Below are 6654 nucleotides of genomic sequence, written 5' to 3'. Positions count from 1 at the left end.
TGCAAGTGAGAGTCCTAGCTCTGAAGTTCCCACTTGTCATCCTCTACAGTTGATTAAAATGACAATGAAGTATTTTCTTTCTTTCCCTGCAGATGCTGCTTGAAATATAAATATCAGAAAAAAAATAGCTGGAGCTAAATTATCCATAAAATGACACTTCCTAGCTAATCAAATATTTGCAAATTTTATTATGCTGTTTCTATTACAATAAATGAAGCAATCTTGTAGAAATTTATGTGTTTTCTACCAAAGAAAACATAAACTTTGCTTTAATTATCAGTATTATTAGCCTTATTAAAATCAGAATTTGATTTAATTATATAAATTACACAAGTTTTCTTTGTATATCTGCCATAAAACATGATTCAAAGTGGAGAATGTGGGAGGGGGCAGGATCTGCCATTAGGTTAAAAAACCATAATTAATTTGAAGTTGAAAATCTCACGCAAAGTTGTGCAAGAAAACAGTAGCAAAGTTAAGGATCCAGAACAGACCTAAAATTTCCATTAAGAAACCTCACTTAGAAAATAAAAATTCTTTAATAAAGCATGTGCATGTATACAAGAAAGCAAGGGAGAAGACAGAACAAAAAAGAAGAGATAGATGATATTCAAGCAAGCAATTTCAGGGTGGTGTTTATATTTAGTATTTTCTTTCTATCAAGCTACATCCTTAAATATTTTGGATCCTTAAGAGGAAGAACTAAGCAGCATGTGCAGATTCAGGCCTTTGACTTCTTTTCACAGTGTTGGTGTTGTACTATAAGGTCAAAAGACATATGCTCACTGCATAAGGAGAATTAAGACACTCACAACAATAATAAAATGAGGGGCTGGCCCCGTGGCCGAGTGGTTAAGTTCGTGTGCTCCACTGCAGGCAGCCCAATGTTTCATTGGTTCGAATCCTGGGCACGGACGTGGCACTGCTCATCAAACCACGCTGAGGCAGCGTCCCACATGCCACAACTAGAAGGACCCACAACGAAGAATATACAACTATGTACTGGGGGGCTTTGGGGAGAAAAAGGAAAAAAAAAATCTTTAAAAAATAAATAACAAAAAGAAAATGAAAAGTTTCTAAAATGATATTTGAAAAATGAATGATACTCCCAGTAAACTAGGAATATAGAGGAACTAACTCAACTTAATAAAGATCATCTGTAAATACCTAGAGTTAACATCATATTTCATGGCAAAAAACTTGAAGCTTTCCTGCTAAGATCAAGAACAAGATAAGGATGCCCCCTCTCACAACTGCTTTTGACCATCATATGGAAGTCCTAGCTAATGCAATAAGATAAGAAAAGAAAAGAACAGGAAGAAAGATTGGGAAGGAAGAAACAAAACTGTCTTTGTTTGCAAGTGACATGATCATCTAAGAATAAAATCCAGAAGAATTGACCAAAAATTATTGAAACTAACAAATGATTTTAGAAGAGTGCTGGATACAAGGCTAATACACAAAAGTCAATCACTTTCCTATACACCAGCAATGAACAAGTGGAATTTGAAACTAAAAACACATTATCATTCATGATAGCACTCCAAAAAATGAAATACTTAAATATAAATCTAACAAAACATGTACGAGATCTATATTAAAAAAATTACAACACTATAATGAAAAAAAATCAAAGGACAAATAAACAAATAGAGAGATATTTCATATTCATGGATAGGAAGACTCGATACTATCAAGATGTCAGTTCTTCCAAACTTGACATAGATTTAATGCAATCCCAATCAAAATGCCAGCAAGTTATCTTGTGGATAGCAGCAAACTGATTCTAAATTTATATAGAGAAAAAGACCCAGAACAGCCAACACAATGTTGAAGGGGCAGAACAAACCAGAGGGATGACACCACCCAACTAAAGCTACAGCACTCAAGACTATGTGGAACTGGTGAAAGAATAAACAAATGGAGCAGTGAAAACAGAAGAGAGAACCCAGAAATAGACCCACATAAATATAGTCAGTTTATCCTTGACAAAAGATCAAAGGCAATACACTGAAGCAAAGATAGTCTTTTCAACAAATGGTGCTGAAACAACTGGACATCCACATGTAAAAAATTAATTTAGGCACAGACTTTACACCCTTCACAAAAGTTAACTCAAAATGGATCATAGACCTAAATGTAAAATGCTAAAGTATAAAATTTCTAGAAGATACCATAGGAGAAATCATAGATGACCTTGAGAATGGTGATGACTTTTTAGATACAAAACAGAGTACACAGTCCATGAAAAAAATAATTGATAGCTGGACTTCATTAAAATCTAAAAGGTCTGCTCTGAGTAAGACAATTTCAAGAGAATGAAAAGATAAACTACTTGGAGAAAATATTTTCAAAGGATGCATCTCATAAAGGACTGTTATCTAAAATGTACAAAGAACTCAAAGTCAATAATAAAAACATGAACAACCTGATTAAAAAATGATCAAAAGACCTAAACAGATACCTCACCAATGTGATGATGACAGATGACAAGTGAGCATATGAGAAGACATTCAACATCACATGTCACTGGGGAAATGCAAAGTAAAACAATGAGATACCGCTATGCGCCTATTAGAATGGCCAAAATCCCAAACACTGACAACACCAAATGCTGACAATGAGGTGAAGCAATAGGAGCTCACATTCATCACTCATGGGAATGCATAATGTTACAAAAATTTGGAAGCTAGTTTCTTAGAAAACTAAATATAGTCTTACCATATGATCCAGCAATTGCACTCCTTGGTATAAATCAAGTGAATTGAAAACGTATATCAACACAGAAACCTGAACACAGTTGTTTACAGCAAGATTATTCATAATAGCCAAAACTTGAAATTGACCAAGATGTTCAGCAGGTGAATGGATAAATAAACTGTGGTACATCTAGAGAATGGAATGTGAATGGAAGGTAAATAGATAAATAATCATTGGTACATCCAGACAGTGGAATATTATTCAACACTAAAAAGAAATAAGCCATCAAGCCATGAAATGACTTGACAAAGACTCCTTCCTTAAACTTTAGTTCAGTCCTCTGAAACCTCTTCCTACCTGAGACTCAACATTTGGACTTCTGTGTCCGTCTTCACATTGCTTAATGTGAGCGAGAATCTTTCTAAGTCAGTTACAAAGAATCTCCCATGCTCAATGTCTGATTCCCGTGGCTTGCCAGCAAGAAAAATCCTGTCAAGTCTGTTTAGCCAGAAATTCTCCTTTAACCTCAATTTTTCCTCAGTAATTTTCCATCTATGGACACCCACCCTGTTCCTTTGCTATAAATCTCCATTTGTTCATGTTGTATTCAAAACAGCCCAATCCTATGCGAAGGTCTCCTTTTCCCTATTGCCATGGTTCTTGAGCCAAATATTTTTACAACTTTAACTACTGACCAGCTGGAGTTTTCTTTGACACACGGAGAAAAATTAAATGAGTATTGTTAAGTGAAAGAAACAAATCTGAAAAGTCTACATACTGTATGATTCCAACTATATCATGTTCTGGAAAAGGCAAACTATGGAGACATTGAAAAGATCAAGGGTTGCCAGGGGTTGGGAGGAGGGATGGATGAATGGACAGAGCACAGAGGATTTTTAGGGCAATGAAACTATTCGAGATGATACTACAATGATGGATACATGTGATTATACCTTTGTCAAAACTGGTAGATTGCACAACACCGAGATTGAAGCCTGATGTAAACGTCAGGCTTTGGGTGATAACGATGTGTCAAAGTACGTTCATCAGTAGTAACAGATGTATCACTCTGATGTGGCATATCGATAATGAGAGAGGTTGTGCATGTGTGGGGACAAGGAGTGTATGGGAATTCTGTCCTTCTGCTCAATTTTGCTGCGAACACAAACTGCTCTGAAAAACAAAGTTTTATAACATAAAAAATACTGCTTCTCATAGGATGTTGCTCTCATTCTGTAGTATTAGTTTTATAAATGCTTGGGCCTCCTCTTGTTGAATTTGCAATAAAAATTTTTTATTAATTCTTTTAAAAAATGATGACTGGGTCTGACCCCATGGCCTAGTGGTTAAGTTCAGTGCACTCCACTTCAGCAGCCCAGGTTTCTGGGTTCGGATCCTGGGCACAGACCTACATCATTCATCAGCCATGCTGTGGCGGTAGCCCACATATAAAGTAGAGGAAGATTGGCACAGATGTTAGCTCAGGGCTAATCCTCCTCAAGCAAAAAAAAAAAAAAGAAAAAGAGGATTATATCTTCCCTTCATGTTAGAGGAAGTTGAACATCAACGTCCTTCTTATAACTACTAAATTGCTTCTATTAGCAAGAATATAGGAAAAGGTGCCTTATTTACTTATTTCTTTATATTTTCCCCTCAGATTTATTGAGATATAATTGACATACAACGTTGTGTGAGTTTAATGTGTACAAGGTGATGATTTGAGTTACATATACAGTGCAAAATGATTACCACAATATGGTTAGTTAACATATCCATCACTTCACATAGTTATCTTTTGTATGTGTCTATGTGTGGTGAGAACATTTGCAATCTACTCTCTTAGCAACTTTAAAGTATACAACACAGTAAGGTAAACTATAGTCACCATGCTCTACATTATATCCCCAGAACTTATTCATCTTACAACTGGAAGTTTACCCTTTGACTAACATCTCCCCATTACCTTAACCCTCAGCCCCTGGAAATCACTATTCTAGTCTTGCTTCTATGAGTTCAGCTTTTCTAGACTCTACATATAGGTAAGATCATACAGTATTTGGCTTTCTCTGTCTTAATTATTTCACTTAGCATAACGTTTTCAAGTTCCATCCATTTTGTCACAAATGGCAGGATTTCCTTCTTTTGTATGGCTAAATAATATTCCATTCTACTAATGCTGGGCTTAGTTTGTTCTTGTTTTTTCTAGTTGCTTGAGGTGTAGAGCTAGGTTTTTCATTTGAGATCCTTTTTTTTTTTAACTTAATGTAGGCATTTATTGCTATAAACTTTCCTCCTACAACTGCTTTTGCAGCATCCCATAGGTTTTGGTGAGTTGTGCTTCCATTTTCATTTGTTTCAAGATTTTTTTTTATTTCTCTTTTGATTTCTTCTTTGACCCATTGGTTATTGAGAACTGCATTGTTTAATTTTCACATATTTGTGAATTTTTCAGTTTTCCTCCAGTTAATAATTTCTAGTTCATACCATTGTGGTTGAAAAAGTTGCTTGATATGATTTTAATCTTATTAAATTTGTTATGTCTTATTTTGTGGCCCAACTTACAATCTGTCCTGAAGGATGTTCCGTGTGAGCTTGAATAGAATGTGTATTCTGGCGCTGTAGGGTGGATTGTTCTGTATATGTCTGTTAGATCCACTTATTCTATAGTGTCATTTGGGTCTTCTGTTTCCTTGTTGATTTTCTGTCTGGATGATCTACCCAATTTAAAAGTTGGGGTACTGAAGTCTCTAGCTACTATTGTATTGCCGTCTATTTCTCCCTTCAGTTCTGCTAATATTTGCTTTAAATATTTAGGTGATCCAGTGTTAGGTGCATATATATTTATAATTGTTTATGCTTTTGATGAATTGATCCCTTTTTCACTATGTAGTGACTTTCTTTGCCTCCTTTGACTGATTTTGACTGTAAGTCTAGTTTATCTGATACAAGTATAGCCACTCTTGCTCTCTTTTGGTTAACAGTTTGCATGCAATAACTTTTTGTATCTGTTTATTTTCAGCCCATGTGTGTTCTTAAAGCTGAAGTGAGTCTGACTTCACCAAAAGCTCCACTTTTAGAGAGCCTCTGATTGCAGTATTAGCTTTTATGACGTGGAAAGAGTTGGACAATGAGAGAAAAATCAGGTAATGTCATTTTCTGGGATAATGTCATTTTCTGTCATATTTCGGGAAGAATTTGGAATAAAGTATAATATAAAATAGTTGAATATTTATTAATTTGTGATTTTAAATGGCTTACCTTAACATATAGAAAGCCCATAATGAAGAGTTTTGAAAAAGTTTTGTTCCCTTCAGATTTTGCAGAAGCCTCAGATATGTAGTCTCTAAATAATAGAAATTAATATTGTATGTGCCATATATTGAAAATGAATTTGAGGATATACCCCAAGTTTATATTATATTTACTCATATATATACACATGCTACTCTCTAGTATATCTTCTTCACTCTCTGGGGTACATGTTCCCACTCTGGAAATAGCTGGCATATCCTGTCAAGTATCTTCTCTCTGTCCTGTTAACTATGATTAAATGAATTATTCCAGTTAAGTATTTAAATGTGCTCAAGACTCTCTTACCATTTAAGAGGAAAAGACCAAATTCCTTGATCCAAATATTCCCCTCCAGCTACAATAATAGCTTTTTTCTCTCTTGAGTTGTCTAATCTTATTGTGTCCATCTCCTTATTTCCCACTCCCTCTTCACTCTACTCCAATTTGTTCATCAGGGCAAAATCATTCGCATCAAATTAACTAATGACTTTCAAATTGCTCAAATCCAGTGAAATTTTTGATTCACACAACACATAGAGATCTGCATATCTCTATGCAGCATTTGATACTCTTGAGCATTCTTCTCTTATCCTCTCCATGATCTTTTCATTTGGCTTCTAAGATATCTCCTTTTCCATGTGCCTCCTATCCCTCTGGCTACTG

Source organism: Equus przewalskii, chromosome 14, assembly GCF_037783145.1.
Source record: "Equus przewalskii isolate Varuska chromosome 14, EquPr2, whole genome shotgun sequence".
NCBI lineage: Eukaryota > Metazoa > Chordata > Mammalia > Perissodactyla > Equidae > Equus > Equus przewalskii.
Note: the sequence above shows the minus strand (reverse complement) of the source record.